The sequence below is a fragment of the Nicotiana sylvestris genome, chromosome 2, assembly GCF_000393655.2.
Source record: "Nicotiana sylvestris chromosome 2, ASM39365v2, whole genome shotgun sequence".
In the NCBI taxonomy this organism is placed as follows: Eukaryota; Viridiplantae; Streptophyta; class Magnoliopsida; order Solanales; family Solanaceae; genus Nicotiana; species Nicotiana sylvestris.
The window spans coordinates 33,413,314-33,431,357 of NC_091058.1; positions in this window are offsets into that span (position 1 = coordinate 33,413,314).

Here is an 18,044-nt window from a genome sequence, read left to right on the forward strand (position 1 = left end):
ATGGGCTCTGGTTGAAAAAAGATTTCTGATTCTTTTTCAGATCTGGCAAAAACAACAAGAAAAATCAACTTTTTTTTTTTTAAAAAGCAAACGCCTTGATATCCACAAGTCTAGTAATGCGTCTTAAGTTGGGAAGAAGGGCAACCCGGTGCACTAACCTTTTGTTATGTGCCGGGTCCGGAGAAGGGCCGGACCACAAGTGTTTATGAGTTGTTATTCCTCATTAATCATCATTATTATTTGCAAATAGGTAAATAAAGAACGTCTCGTGGATATATTTTTTTATTAATTACAGCTATAAAATGATCGATCCTCCAACGTGCAATGTCTTAATTTCCTGTAAACATTAACCTTCTAGTTCTGAGATAGACTTCTGGACTAACATAAATGTCTGCATGCATGTCATACCAGCCACAATTGAACGATTGAAAGATTGAAAGTGAAAGTGACTACACACCAATCCTTATCTCTTCCACTGGAGTCCACACATTAATCGACGTACGACAAGAAATTGACGACTTGTGTTGAAAATTTCTGAAGACATTAACGTTCAGCATCAGACATGAATGAAATTAAAAATTAAAAATTAATCAACGTTCGGCGTGAGACATGAATTAGTACTCCTAACAAGGATATGAATGTAAAAGGTTAAAAAGAACTATAAATTAAAAATCAAATCATGTTATTGTAAGTCCATATCAAAAAGTAATAAGTATTAATCACATTACCATACTGTTATTAAGTAGAACGGGAGTCTTGGAATAACAAAAAAATTATTTTCGTATAATTTATAGATGATAGATTCAAGCCGTGAAGCAACTATTAATGTGTTAGCGTAGGCTATATTATTACCTCTTGAATGCAATCTTTTCCCAAATTTTATATGAATACAAAATACTTTATGTACCGAATTATTTATACGGCTGTTTAGTAATGCTTGCGTTCTTATATTTGGCACAAATTAATATGGGTGACCGATAAGTTTTATCCTCAACCGTATCTTTTGTTCACTCTTATGATCTCCGTCACAACTGCGTCCTCTGTCCCATCCAATTTTTTATTAGATAATATGGGTGCATAAAGTATTTCGTATTTAGATAGAGTTAAATTTTTTTTATTTTTAAAATATAGATGTAAGATCTACGTATACACTATTCAGATCATATTTACGAGAATACATTAGGTTTGTTATTGTCGTACACATTTACTATTACTATAACACTGTGACACCTTAGGCGAATCTCACATCGATAAGGCATTGGAGAGATGGTGCGTATATGAGTAAACATATCTTGTACCATAGTGGCACGTTTTAAATCCATGAGGGCCTAGGCCTAATACGGACATTATTATCGGTGGGCTAGGCCTAGGCCAAAACAGACAGTGATAGGCTATTACATATGGTATTAGAGTCACTCCGCGTATAACCTTGAACGGTGGATATACGAGTAAACATGTCTTAGACCATAGTGATACGTTTTAAACCAGTAAGGACCTAGACCCAGAACGGACAATATTACTAGCGGGCTGAGCTATTATAAACGCTCATGTTACTTCTGAACGTCCACGTTGCAATTTCTCCCTTTTAAGGTTTTCCTCTTCTTACAAGTGTTATTTTGGCTTTTTCTAACCAGAGAGTTTCATATATATATATATATCTACAAGAAAAAACGATATTTTTGTGAAGGAATAATTTGTCACAATTACGCCACAAAATTGACATTGTAACGGATTTGTGACAAATTTTGAGCCATCCCAATTTCGCTCGTCGTAACACATTTGTGAGGGAATACTAACTCCGTCACAAATATTTTTGTGATGAATTTGTGATTTGCAATATCTGTCTAAATTAGAGACCACCAATATGTGACGGACACAATCTGTTTTAATTTATCCAACTTTCCGTCATAATTTGTGATAGAATTGTAATAGATTATCATTTTTGTTATTAATTTGTAATTGAATTGTGACATATCGTCATGTCCGTCACAAAATTTGTTTACACTAAAGAATTCCGTCAGAAATTTGTCACAGTTTTGCGACAGCGTTGCCCGTCGTAAATATTCTGTCACATTTTTGTGTATATCTACAAGTGATATATGCTTTAGTTTGTGTATGGGTTAAAATCTTACCAGATAACGGTCGTCCTTAAGAGCAATGACACGGGATCGACCAAGCTGTAATCATGCTCACGGGGTAAGATAGTAAAGAGCACCTCGGCCATCGTCGGGGTCTAATCGTCGGAAAATGTACATCACAGAACAAGCGTTGTGTTTGAGCAGAAGACGAATGGTACGGTCGTAAAAAAGTACACCGGTCAAAGACCATTGGATAAAAGGGAAAGGAACTATATATATATGGGGAAGAGCCCAGATAAAAGGGGAGAGGAGGGGGGGGAGATATCTAGGACGATAGAGTAAACAAGAGGAATCTCTTCATCGTCAACAATTACCTCTCTTTCCTTTCCTTGCTCCCGTGATTATGATTATGATGCAAATCTGCCCTAGATGTAAGTTCATCTCTCATGTTTGATGTACGATTATTACATTAAGAAATCTTACACGTTCTTATTCTTCTTCTATTTCGCACTATGTATGTTTGGATGTGGAATTAATTATGTTTGGCTAAGATTTACCTTCATTATTATTAATAATTAGTTCAACAAAGGGTTGTACACTTTTTACTCAAACAATTTGGCGCCGTCTATGGGGATTTCTTAGCTAAGTTTCTTAGTTTCCTTCAGATCTAAAACCGGCGAAATGTCACCACCCACTCGAAAGAGCGGTAAATAAACCTTCGAGGCAATCATACTAATCTAGGTCAGGCTGCTACATAAAAGTAGAAGTTATAACCAATATCTATGCAAAACTCCCATCTCTCCTGTAGCGATAGGTTTAGCACGACGTATGTGTGTTCAAAATAGGGTCACGGTCATTTGGCATGACCACATCCCCATTTGACATATTTACCTTATATATTAACCCACATTCCCACTCCTTAGGAAGGGATGACAGCTTGTTGCGCGGTCCTTTGAAAGAGTGGACACATCTTGCCCTACTTTCATATCCCCCCACGCTTGGGATGATCTATGAACGAAGTATGACATGTTTCTCTTGTTGTTGGTACAAATCGAACGAGATCGGACCGTAACTCGATTCCAACACTTCAGCAAGTGAGATGGGCCCAACCTACGCGAAGCCTAAACGCTGTTAACAATCGAGCTGAACGCGGCCGCCAAATTTAAAACTGTCGTTCGAACACCAGGCGGAGCAAGTAACACTGCAACGCCGCTCCTTTCACTGACTCGTTGGGTCGAGGTACAAAATTTTTTATTTTGGTTTATCCTCTTTTTTCGGTTTAAACAGGAATGCGAGCACTCGCATGGGCAAGTGAGAAAAGGAGCATTCCAACTAGAAACAACGGAAGGAAAACCACCACAAAAGAATTGGAATGTCGCCCACCCAGAATACTTCAACCCCTGAAAAAGGACACCCCTCAAGTCATATCCTTTCTCCCTCACCCGGGTCTCGTCCCAGTTGGGTTCTCTTGGGGAGATTTCTAACAAGGCGATGAAAGTGACGTCTCGAAGTTCAAGTACGATTCATCACCCCGCTTGTCGACCACTTCCCCCAGACCGGGCGATGAAGCGACTAGATACATGGAAACTTCTCCAATATATGTATGAAACGAACATGTATAACATTCTCCAGTGAATGAAATATAGCAACATTTTGTTCTCCCCATCAAGGTATTCTCCTACACAAGAAAAGTAAAGCAAATTGGGACTAACCCAGCGAACGCATCGTATTCTCCAAATACGAGCAAAATTAAGCAAACTGGAACTCACCTAGAAAACGAATTGTATTCTCCAAATGTGAGCAAAATTAAGCAAACTGGGACTCACCCAGAAAACGCAGAAGCTAAGCAAAACTGAGACTCCCCTAGGGAATACCCAATATTCTCCAGTAAAAACAGAATCGAGTATGGCAAGGTTCACCCCGACGTATGCACAAACAGTACGGTGACTTGTGAAATTCTCCAAAATCTGACAATGGAACAACGGGTTAACATTTCAATCCTAATAACTTGAAATAACACCCCTACGACCAAAGGCGATAGCCAAAAGAAAGAATTCGACTTCGCTCGAATTACAACGGATTAACATTTTGATCCTAACTTGAAATAACATCCCTACTGCCAAAGGCTATCGCCAAAAGAAAGAATTCGACCTCGCTCGAATTACAACGGGTTAACATTTCGATCTTAACTCGAAATAATACCCCTACGGCCAAAGGCCATCACCAAAAGAAAGAATTTGATCTCGCTCGAATCACAACGGTTTAACATTTTGATCCTAACTCGAAATAACACCCCTACAGCCAAAGGCCATCGCTAAAAGAAAGAATTCGACCTCACTCGAATTACAACAAGTTAACATTTCGATAATAACTTGAAATAACACCCCTACGGCCAAAGGCCATCGCCAAAAGAAATAATTCAACCTCGCTCAAATCACAATGGGTTAACATTTTGATCCTAACTCGGAATAACACCCCTGCGGCCAAAGGCCATCGCCAAAAGAAAGAATTCGACCTCGCTCGAATTACAACGGGTTAATATTTCGACCTTAACTCGAAATAACACCCCTACATCCAAAGGGCAACCCCAAAAGAAAAATTTGACCTCGCTCGAATTACAACGGGTTAACATTTCGATCCTACTCGAAATAACACCCTTACCACCGACCATCATCAAATAAAAATTTCTTTTTAGAATTTGTTCAGATAAGTAGGAAATTGACTTCGCTCCAGCTCCAAGTTCTACCCGCTCAAAGGCATATGAAAAAGTCGACTTCGCCTAAATCGGCAAGTCTGAGCTCAATCCCACTCAAATGTTCAAGTCAAAACCTACTTTGTCCGAAATGGCGAATCCAAATTCAACCTCGTGTGAATCAAAGATGATTCCGCCTAAAGCGACAAGTTAAAAATAAATCTCATCCGAATGTGCAAATCCAAAGCAACTCCATTCGGACTCACATGACGAGACCCTACTCGGCCCGGTCAAGGTCGGATTCCCAAATCGAAAAATCAGGGATTCGCCATACAAAAACCCGAAGGTCTATGCCAAAACAAAAAGATGTAACAAGCAAGGGGAAGGGATAGAAATTCAAAGGACGTACAACGATGAAACAACTCTTTTATTCATACATACGTGCGCAACTGCCGCACCTTACACAAGGCCAAAACATGCCCAATAAAAAAAGACGAGAATGAACCAAAAAAAAAACATATACTAAAGCAACAACTTTTCACTCGGCGTCATCAGCTCCGTTCTCCCCATCATTGTCTCCAAAAAATTCCTCCTCAACATCAGCATCCTCACCGGCCTCTGGTGTCGTAGGGTCGTAGAAGCAGTTGACACGAGCCTCCCGTGCCTTCATCCGGGCTCCTTCATAAGAAGCCTCAAAAACATTGCCCGCCTCCCACAAGCTCTTGTATATGTCTCGTTGGGCCTTAACATAAACCCAAAGCTCATGTAAGTGGCGAGGAACATCGGCAGAGGCAGATTCAACTTGGGCCAACAATTGCGCCTTTTCTGCCTCGAGTACAGCAACCCGATCTCCCAAATTTGAAGCTTCCCGGTCAATTTCGCCAATGCACTCTTCGAACCTTGCCTCCCTTAATATGGTCGTTGCCCTCTCGGATTCATGCTCGGATTGAAGGACACAGATAGTATCCTCCAATGCCACCGCCCTTGCTGAGGCTAAAACCCAAGCATTCTCGTCATTTTCCAACTCAGACACTTTCCTCTCCAGCTTGACTAACTTCCCCATCCATTTTGCACTCAAAGCTTAAACTCTGACGACATTTTGATCAAGTTTGGATTCTAATGACAGCACCTTTGCCTGAAGATGCTCACACTCTGCGGCGACCCCCTTTCCCAACTCAAATTCTTTGTCCTTTGTACGAAGTAGCTCCTCGAGCTCACTATTCCTGCAAATAGACTGTATCAACTCCCGATCCCTTTTCTCCAGCTCCTCCCCGAGAGATTGATTGCTAGTGCTGACCCTGAGCCGCTCATGCATCTCACGACATTTGTTGCGGTAGCGCCGATACTTCTCCAACATCATCAAAAAAATCTTGGCTCGAGTTTTAGCCCTTCGAGCACTCTCGATCTCCAGTATGTAAGACTGAAAGCAAAGAAAAAAGTCAGTGAAGGCCAAAGCAGCCAAAAACAAAAGGGGGACACAAAAAAAAGAGAAGAAATATACCCTCAGGCCTATAGCGGCCACTTCATGCGATAATTCGATGTTGCTAACGTCCTGAAGAGCCTCACACTCGGCGGTAGAGCATACAAGGTCAAATTGCAGCACCAAACCCTCCGTTTCCCACAGAAGATTGAGATCAGATGGAATCTCAAGTATTCGGGAAGGACCTCCCGCTCTTACCATAGTACGGGTAAAGCCCTCCTCGAACATCCTAACATCATTAGGGTTGAGGCCGGAGTCAGACTCGTATTCATCAACCACGACACCCTTTCCCCTCTCTACGACTGAATAAGAAGCGTGATTTGATCCGGATCATTAAGGGTCACCCAAAACGGCAACAACTGCCTCGGGACCCCGTCTGCCCATCGCAATAGCATGTTGATCGTTCACAATGGTCGAAGCCTCTGCCACCAGGTTTACCTCTTCAGACGGGTTAGCAACACAACTAAAGGGAGGTTGCCCCCGAAGATGCTTCAGCTGAAGGAGCCACTTCAGACTACATTCGCTGTCTCTTCAACGGACCCTCTCCGCTATCAGCATAAGAAGATTCGCCCATTGAGCGGACGAAATGAGCCAAAGTCTTAGGTTGAGGAGTAATTTCCATGCACACGACCCCAACCACAGGTGCAGATTGAGTAGCTCTTGATATAGGCCGAGCAACAGACATCAGTGCAGGCTGGGTAGAATGCGCCGGTTGACAGAACGCGAGAGGAGGATCCCTCACCCTTTGCACTCTCCCTGTCAACAAAGAAAATGATCATATAGCGACAAGATCAAATTACAAGGCAAAGAACAAGGAAACTATAATAGGACGACTCACCAGTGAGAGACTTACGCACATATCTCTCGTATAAGGATGCCCACTCGCGGACCCCCAGTGTGTGAGGAAGAATAGCATTTACCCACTCGCGGATGTCGTCAACTGGCGGGGAGGCAATCTCTTAGCTGCGAAAGCAAAAAACAAATTACCAATGCCACCTAAAGATGAATGGTCGGCCACCACCTCGAGAGGAGTCAAAAAATAAACGAAGGAAAACTTACGGGTGAAGTTCCACGTCCTGGTAAACCTTGGGTCTGCCACAAGGTGCTCAGTCCGCACGTAGAAATAATTTTCCCAGAAACGGAGATTAGCCTTGTCGTCCATCTTCACCACCAACTCTTTGTTCCTCGGTGGCGCATGTTGATCATCATGCCTCGAATAAGTTGAGGGGCAAAAATATTAAGCATATGCCCCAAAATGACCTCTCAATCGGTAAAATCTGCGTACTTAAGAAGCATGAGGAAGAGTTTGTACACGTACGGTGAAAGCTGAGCCAGGCACACTTCGTAGAAGCGGCAGAAGTCTATCACTAGGGAGGGGAGAGGGAGCGTATACCCGACAACAAAAGGGTACGCGTAGAATGCGCAGTGCCCTGGACGGTGCAGATGTACAATGTCCGTCCGCGTCGTTAGCACCATTTCAATGTGGTTTGGAATTTTTCACTTGGTCTTGATCACCGCAATCGCCGCTTCGCCCATGGTAGAGGACACATGATCTTGTTCTTCTCCTGCAGGGCTGTTGAAATCGGTCCATAATTTCCCCGGACGGGGTAGTTTTTCAGCCGCTATTGGATCTCCCTCATCTTCCGCCGGCTTCGCTCCTTCTCCGAGAATAGGTGCATCATTTTTCGATATCGGAGCATCGACGAGCCTGTCAGTGTGGGAAGAAGTACCAGCTATTTGTCGGGATTGATCGGAATACATGCGTATGATAAAAGAAAAGATAAGATGGTAACGTCAAGTTCTGACTAACAGGAGAATGAAATCAGGAGTTTGAAATATTGAAGAAGGTGAAGGTTTGCAAAGTTCTTCAGATAAATCGAAAAGTGTAGCAATCGAATGGTGGTTTTCCCCTATTCATAGGAAGACAAATTTATTGGGCGGGAAAACTAAGAGCCACCAATCAAAACTGATAGGGCACAAGAAACGATATGGTGCTTGAGAAATGTGTTCCATAATGATAGTAGCTATTCATGATGCATCGAATCAATACAATGATTCAACTCCGAACGGATGTAATGGTCCGATGGTACCATTGGAGCGTCATGTCGCCACCTCGACTTAAGGATCACACTCAATGCGTAACATTTAGATTTCTCTTGACTTTCGAATCGATAAAGTTCGTCCGTTGAGCCCGCTAAGAGGCGACTCGACGGACGGAGGGACTAACTGTATGGGTTAAAATCTTACCAGAATAGTCGTCCTTAAGAGGAATGATAGAAGGTCGACCAAGCTTTAATCATGCCTGTCGCGCCCCCTTTTTTCCCCCCTTGACAAGGAAGTCCGGGTTTCGACATTCATGGGGGAACACTCGTTTCCTTTTGGGAATTGGGTATTTTGAAGAGTCGCCACCTAACGGATTATGATGCGTTAGGGCACCTAGAATAAGTAACTCGTGTAACTAGTTTGCATTACCAGAGATTAGGGTAAGGGCTCGAAATAACCTTGAGGGGAAGGTGTTAGGCACCCCTCGCGGTCCATAACAGTGGGTCCCAGCCGAACTTAAACTATGTGAATTAGTCATTTAATAAGTAAATAATCTCAACACATATTCACAAATAAAGGCATGTTTTGACATTCTAAATACATGTATGATTCAGGTAATAGAAGCAAGGGAGAGGTTTGAACAACTTGCACATGTGTAAAGAAAAGGAAATTTATAAAATTTAAACTCATAGGAATTGGGAAAGGGAAGTCCTAGGTTGATTAGCCTACAGAATCATACCCATTCAATGCGCAGTAAACACTCCTCAATGAAGGGCTACACGTGATATTAGCGCGCAGTCATCATATCCTTTTACTACCCGTTACCCTCCCCTTAGTGGTTATATAAGCGCGTTTAATTTACGACCCCTAAGCGTGCTGCTACTCGTCCCATCTATATGGTCCTTGAGGAATTTAGGACCACTAAATCTGGATAGTTCTAGACAACACAAGGGTTTTAAAAGGTAAAAATCTAGGCGACATGCAAATAACATGTAGGACAAGCAAATAGGGACAAACAGTTAGAAAGCTCATATTTACCTCTGCATGCATATAGACAATCAAACAACACGTCTAAAGTACATATTTTTCAAAAGAAGTTCTGAAATCCTGAGAACATGATATCTAGATGAACATCACAAAAACAGAACATGCAGTGTTTGTTTTTTAGGGAAGTGGCAGGATCCTAACCAGTTTGCCTACTGGTTTTACAACTTGTTAAACCTGGATAATTTCACATATAAACAGAATTGGTTTCACAATTATTCAACGCCCTAAGGCTTGCCTAAGTGCGTATATGCAGTCACAATTATGAGAAGACATTTTTGAAGTCCTTTATCCTATAGGCATGCTTTCTAGTGATATTAAATAACACAACGTTGAGGACTATTAAAGAAACAAGTAGGATAATTGATTAAACTGATTTAGAACCTACATGCATGATTTCTGTAATTAAAGCTGATTTTAGATCTTATAGACATGATTTCTAATTAAAACTGATTTTAGATCCTATAGGCATGATTTCTAATTAAAACTGATTTTAGATCCTATAGGCATGATTTCTAATCATGTAAAGTAAATTAGGCAGAATTTACTTGAACCCAAGCAAAACCCTATAGGCATATTATCTAACAAACATATTTGAACCAAAATGAACCCTATAGGCATGTTATCTAACAAACATATTTGAACCAAAATGAACCCTATAGTCATGTTATCTAACAAACATATTTGAACCAAAATGAACCCTATAGTCATGTTATCTAACAAAACACATTTGAATCAAAATGAACCCTATAGGCATGTTATCTACCCAACTTTATTCACAGTATACAAGTACCCTCCCTTTTCACTAGTCACCCCATTATCTATTTATAATTAATTATTACAAACCAATGATTGAATAAAAATTACATAAATAGAATAAAAATTAAGTTATAGGGAGCTTGAAGTAGGCCCAAAGCAAATACTGGTGTACCAAGCCTTTACTAGTCTCAAATGCCCAAGATTTCATATCCCAATTCATGTCCAGGTGTGTCAGAGTTCCCTAAGGATCTCAAGGATCCCGGGCAGTGCTCACACCCAGACTTTTCTCAAATAAAGACTGATTTTTGTGCAGTGTGGAAGTGCCATCCCTGATATGCCAGAGTTCAGAGAGATCTCACGGACCTCTAAGCAGTACACATACCAGAGAGGGCAGAACTTAATAACCTAAGAATAAGTGAGAGTGCTTGACATAATTTGAAAGAGTTTGGTAAACAGTATAAAGAAGGGTCTTAAGAGTGAAAAGATTTTCTGAAAATCAGTACTAATTTAGTGGTAAAACAGCAGTTAGAAAAGTATGGAAAATCATTTGTAAGCAGAATACAAGTCACAGAACAAACAGCTTTAGAAAATATTTTGGCAAACAGTTTCCACACAAGGAAAGAGGGGTTGGGGACACATAGAATATACCTTGGTAGAGCACATAAACAACTTGGTGCATAGAGTTCTCAAGGGGGGTTCTACAGAACTAATAGGTTAGATATAATGTAAGTCATTGAAACATGAAGCAAGGATCACAACAAAAACATATTGAGGTCATATAAACAACACAACTAGAGTTGCACTGGAGAGACTAGATAACTTAGCAGGAGTAAGGCAAAACATGCAAAAACTTAAATGGACATGCTAGACAAGTATTAACAAGTGTATACATGCTAATCACACAAAAACAAGGTCTAGGCATGCTAGATAAATAGTAGTCAGGTAAACAAGCTAGTCACATGTGGAATAAGACAATGTAAGACATGTTAAACAAGATAAGAAACAGGCAAGTAAAGTGGAGACATGCTAATTATATATTTGAATAAGGCAGTATTTGGCATGCTAGGCAAGCAGTAAACAAAAGCAGGAATGAACTCAGGTCTGATGAACTAAGGCAGTAAATAAACACATAGGTTTAGATTCTTAAAAATTTAATCAGAAGCATACTAGTTAGAGAAAGAAAACACAAGATGTAAGGCAAGTGTTGTGCAATTTCCAGACTTGGCTTGCAGCCGACTAGACTAACAAAGATCGCAAGTAGCAGAGAGAACAGAGAGAGCAAAGAGCTTTTTAGAGTGTAAAAGTAGTGGTTGATCAACTAATATTCGTGTGTAAGAGGTTAAAATAAAGAGAGTTTATATAGTAGTTCAAGAGTAGAGCAAATAAGGTAAAATAATCAATAATCAGCAATTAAGGGATTTCAAAATCAATAACACAAAGATTCAGTATAGCCTTCTCCTTTAAGTAAGGAAAATTAGCCAACGGTAATGACAGGAACTAATTAAGGCAAGAAGTTCAATCAGACTGAGTAAAGGAGTAAGAGTCAGAAGCCTTATTAAGGAAATGAGTTCAAATCAAACCAAAATAAAGAACTTCAGAATAAAATAGTCAAGGGCTTAATTAAGGAAAGAATCATGTAAAGAATAAGTAAATATACAATGGTCAAATAAGGCAAGAACGATTAGTTAAGGTCATAAATATGGAAACAACCAAGAATCATGCACACGAATTTTAATTGAGCAAATCACTCAACAATTCTGGAAAGAACGTATCAATTCCCACAAACAAATAGGTTGAGTAAAGCTTTTAGGAACACAGAGAAATTAGATGAAAAATAATTCGAAACCCTAATTTGAAAACACTTAAATAAGAAAAACTTAAAATCATGTCAACACACAGAGATTCGAACAAACAGAAATCATAAAAGTTAAAACCTGAAGTATCGTAGTATTTAAAAATCGGTGAGTAGTAAAGAAGTAAAAGAACCCAAAAGGATAGCCATGGAAGTTTGAAAATGCTTCGGATATTGAGAGGTTCGACCAACAAACAACAAGAAAACAAACAAAAAAGTTCAGAAATCGATTAACCAGTAAAGAAATAAGGGAATTTTTAGGAAAATCAGCGATGAACTCAGGATCGCTCCAGATCTACGGAGATCTGAACCGATTCAAGTCCAAACATTAGGTTTTTTGAAGAAAAGAGAAAGGGTAAAGAGAATCTGGCCTTTGAATCAAGGATTTGAATCGTGAGACTTTGATAGAAATTATTCACGGACCATAAACGGACCTTTGAAGAGCTTAAAAGGAGATCTGGACCAAATCTCTTCGAAGTCCTTCCACAAAATCACACAGTCGAGCGACGAAGGGATTTAGGAGACAAGTAGCGGCCTCGTACAAACATGGGAAGCCATAGATCGGGCAGGGATCAAAGGGATTAGAGCTGGTTTTGGGTGGCGGCGGCTAGGATTAGGTTTAGGTCTTAGAGAGAATGGAGAGGAGAGGGTTTCAGGGCAGTTGTTTGGTGAGAATGGCCAGGTTTGGAGGGGGGGGGGGTTTCGTTTGGAACTAAAAAAGGAAAGGGTAATGGTGGCCGTTGATCTCTGTGATCAACTGCCAAGATTGAAAGGATTTGGGGTCGGGTTGGACATTATAGGTTTGGGATGGGTAGATTTGGGCTGGTTTAATTGAATAAGGGTTAAAATTGGGCTAAGTAATTAGGCTAAATCCGAAAATAAGAGGGTTATTTGTTAAATACCCTATTTAATTGATAAAACAATTTTTAAAAATAACTAATAGGTTAAAAATAATTTTCATGCCTGGAAATATTTTAAAATAATTATTTAATGTTTTAAAAATTTAAAAGGCTATTTTCTGGCAACATAATGTAATAATGCATGTATAGGCTATAATTGCAACGTAATTACAATTGCAACCTAAAAATAAAAATGTGGATATTTGTGCAACAATTGAAACTTAGTACAAATGCAAATGATAAAATCAAAGCCACAAAATTATTATAAAAAATATTTGTGATGCAATCAATGATTGTTTTATAAATAAAATGTTAGGATAAATTGACAAAAATATTTTTAAAATGCAGAAATTATGTGAAAAATACTAATTGATGCCAAGACATAGTTTTGAAAAATATTTTGGAAAACGTTGGGTATCAACAATGCCTACGAGGCAAGATAGTAAAGAGCACCTCGGCCATCGCCGAGGTCAAATCGTCGAAAAACGTACATCTCAGAACAAGCATCGTGTTCGAGCAGACGACGAAAGGTATAGTCGTAAGAAAGTACGCCGGTCAAAGACCATTGGATAAAAGGGAAAGGAACTATATATATATATATATATATATATATGGGGGGAGCCCAGATGAAGGGGGGGGGGGGATATCTAGGACGATAGAGTAAACAAGAGGAATCTCTTCATCGTCAACAGTTACCTCTCTTCCCCTTCCTTGCTCCCATGATTATGATTATGATGCAAATCTGTCCTAGATGTTAGTTCATCTCTCATGTTTGATGTACGATTATTACATTAAGAAATCTTACGCGTTCTTATTCTTCTTCTATTTCGCACTCTGTATATTTGGATCTGAAATTAATCATGTTTGACTAAGATTTATCTTCATTATTATTAACAATTAGTTCGACAAAAGGATTTTACACTTTTATTGCTCAAACAGTTTGTATTATTCATGTGCACAATCAATGGAAATCTGATTTAAGTTGTTCATTGTGCGACTCCAAAATTAATCTCAAGTTGAATCTATTCATTTATAAGGAAATAGTTTTATTTTTGCATTAATAATTCAAAGTTACATAGAATGCTCTCTTATTTTATGCTTGAACTTCAACATTGAATCTGCAATCACAAGCACAAGATCTTAATTAAGACAACTCATAGGAGTTAGATTTCATGTAATTAATTCATTAATAGGCTGAAGTTAGGTACTAGCTAGTTGTTTCAACTTGTAATTTTTCCATTTTCAAACCTATTTCTATAATCTATTCCTCCTCCATTATATTGAACCAACCCCCCCCCCCACCCACCCCACACACTCACAAACATAATAGAAAAATAGCTCAAAACTTAAAATAAGAAGACAAAAGTACGGCTAAGACAACCCATGGATCAGTAGAGACAGATCCTAAAATGTTGCGTGAGACAAATATGGTACGTGGAAGATTTAGATGGGAAACCAACTCGAAACAGGTAGGAGAAAGATAACATTTAATAATATCAAAAAGAGTTGCAAATCAAGAATGGTAGGCTTTTTGGCTATCTTCCACATACATAGAAACCATGGATAAGATTATTTATACGAATGGGGGCAAGCTAGTTGTTTCATGACAACGATGATCATATGGCTTTTGTTCCTTCACGTTTGTTCTCGATCTCTTCTTTAATTTCTCCTCACAAAGAGGAAAAGAAAAAAAAAGAAAAATATATTTAACATGTAATAATTTCTTTAATTATTGATTTGCGAACCATACATAATATTGCAGTTGCATATTCTGGTGGTTTATTTAGGTTTCACTAGACGTACGTACCTCTAATTAGTTAAATCATGTGATTAACATACATAAGAAGAAATGCAGATAATTCGGATAGCAGTGAAGAACTAACTTCTGGTATTCATTAAGTTAATGATTGTGATTACACCACAAATGATTCATTACATGTTAGGTATATTAACTTTTCAGAACTAAGAAACTGGAGCCTTCCATTACATGATATTGACACTGGCAGGTATATTATATCTTTTTGTTTCTTAATATGTACTCCCTCCGTTCCAATTTATATGAACTTATTTGACTGGACACGGAGTTTAAGAAAAAATGAAGACTTTTGAAATTTGTGGTCCTAAACAAAGCAAAAGGGGCCCAGAGTATTTGTGTGGTTATAAAAGCTTCTCATTAAGGGCAGAATTGTAAGTTTAAACTAAATTGTTACCAAATTTAGAAAGGGGTCATTCTTTTTGGAATGGACCAAAAAGAAAATAGGCTCACATAAACTGGAACATGAAGTATTAATTAATTCCATTGCCTACGAATTATATCAAAATAAAGTATGAGTATTAAGTCAAGCTAAAGGAATCATTCCTACCAAAAATATCTTACTTATAGGATCTCATACCTAGTTCTAACATATAGCTAGGTTAAAAATGTCATGAATTACTACTACACATTTCTTTCACCGCTAAAAATCCGGAAAAAAACGACCACAAAAAGCGACCAGAGTTGATCGCTTACAAGTCAAAAATTGACCAAAAAGCATCCAAATAGGCTTGGTCACTATTTTGCTGGTCCCTTTACATTTAACGACCAACTTTGGTCGCTTTAATATTTTAATAATATAAATTTAGCGACCAAAGTTGGTCTCTATATTTAAATTATATTTTATTTATTTATTATTAATTAAAATATAGCGACCAAAGTTGGTCGCTTTTTTTTTAATTTTTTTTTTAAACATAAGCGACCAAAACTGGTCGCTAATTTCAAGAATTTAATTATTTTTTAAACATAAGCGACCAAAGTTGGTCGCTATTTTTCAGAAATTATTTTTTAATAGAATAGCGACCAAAGTTGGTCGCTTTTTAAGAAATCTGGGTTAATTAGCGACCAACCTTGGTCGCTATTGCCTAGAAAATATTTTTTTAAATAGAAAAGCGACCAAAGTTGGTCTCTTTTCTGGGTATAATTTTGGTAGAAACTGCCTGTTTTGGCAGCTACACCACCTGCCAGCATACCAAATCCCTACTACAAGCAACAACAACAACAATACCAACAACAAAACCAACAACAACACAACAACAACATTAAAACCAACAAAGTATAAAGTTTAATAGAACTAACACATTAAGCTAACCAAACTAAGTTAACTCTTATTACAAGCCCATTCGAAAATCGATTATATTTGACTATTTTCAAAGTGTATAAAAGTTAAGGAGTGTTTTGTACATCATTATCATCACCGTTTGATGAACTTTCATCACCAAGATGGTATACGGAAGGGTCTACTTGTCGAGGACTGGAAGAACGATCAAGGACGGGAGGAACGAGCACTTGGAGGACGGGAGGAACGAGCACGGGGAAGTCTAGCCTCTGGCGATGACTCACGAGACCGGAGAATCGGAAAACCTCCAGAAGCTAGGAGAGATTTGAGTTGCTCTTGCATGCCCTGACACTGAGCTTGCATGCCACTGTACTGATCATCTCTAAGCTTTTCTCTTTCCTTGGCCATTTCTAGCTCGGATGTGAGCTTTATCACAGTCTCCCGCATAGCGAAGAAGCTCTTCCCATCAAGTTGCTCGCCTTGCGAGGAAGTTCCTATTCCTTGCATGCCACACTTATAGCGATGGAATTTCTTAGTAGGAAGCCCGTATACCTTCCCCCATTTTGGACCGCCTGCAGCCTCCGTCCATATTCTCTCAGCATCTTCATCCGAAGGTTGAATTGGCTCGCCCGATTCATTAGGTGGCTGACTGCGTATGAATTCCTCCACTTCAGCTGTGAAGCGACCCTATAAGAAAACTTACATTTAATTAGTATTTCAAAATTTATATAAGAGAATCAAAATACTTAATGGAAAGTGAAAACTTACATGTACAGTCGAGGCTCGGCCCTCGACCCACCTTTCTTGATCCGTCTCTTTCTTCTTCTTTACAATACGAGTCTCTTTGAATAGCTCATCTTGGTTCATCGGACGCCCCAACTTCTTTTCCTGAAAACATAAAATTTAGTTAATAAACAGAATATATATACTTTGAAAATTAAAATAAATTAAGCAATTAGGTACCATTTTTCTTTTTATTGTCCCTAGGCGGATCGCACCTCCAGTGTGCAAGGATCCTCCTATCTCAAATGCGCGAACTTTCTTTCCTTTTTCGCTCTTCTCTAAGAACTTTGCAGTAAGCCATTGCCTTTATAAATCATCCCATAAATTCTGAAGCAACCAGTCAGGCTTCTGGTTCAGCTTTCTAGCTTTGGAGAAACTATGCGACAATCGCTTGCGACCTTTGAGATGAAAATTTGCAGCCACTTCCGCTCTATAGCGGTGTTCCCATACACACTTGCTCTGTATTTCAAATGTTAAATACTATATGGAAATATCATAAATATAAATAATTATACTGCTTAAAAGAGCATTTATACCTTTAATTGATTGAAAATTTGCTCCTTCAGCGATAATGATAATTCACTCCAAGTCGCATAAGGGCCATCATAAAGCTTTCTGGTTGCTTTGGTGATTATCCTCATAGTAAAATAACTCGGGATGAACCTGCAATTTAATAAAAGAACATATTAATATCTTAGTAAAAACTCTACAAAACAATAAACGTAAATATAACAAATAACTCTTACCCATCACCCTCAGGGACTATGATGATCATGCCATATTGATCATAATGCACATCCTCGTCATCATCAGCATCACCGTCCGATTTGATTACAACCCACCAATCGGACTTATTCCGCCTCAATGGATAATGAGCATAATACACTTGCCTAACATTATGTGCAATTATGAAAGGATCATAGCGATCATACTCCCTCGTATGATTAACCTCAATTATGTTGTATTGATTGTGTACTCTTGTACCTCTTGTTGGATTTGGGTCAAATCATTTGCATCTAAAGAGTATCAATTTCTTAAACTGCCAACCTGTATATTCTAGTTCTATTATTTCTTTGAGCACACCATAATAATCAATATCTCCAACTTGGTTGCCATCACCGCCTTGAACCCACACCTTACTGTTGTTACTATTTTTAATTTTAGAGCAATCCCCTGTATGAAACTTATAACCATTCACAACGTACTTCAACATTGTTGTGACCACAAGCCCAGGTCCCCAAGATATTATGTTTCTAGTAGAGGTCTGTAGACAGTATGTCTAGTTAGGTTGTACGTGGCCTTATCAGCTTTCAGTTCTAGAT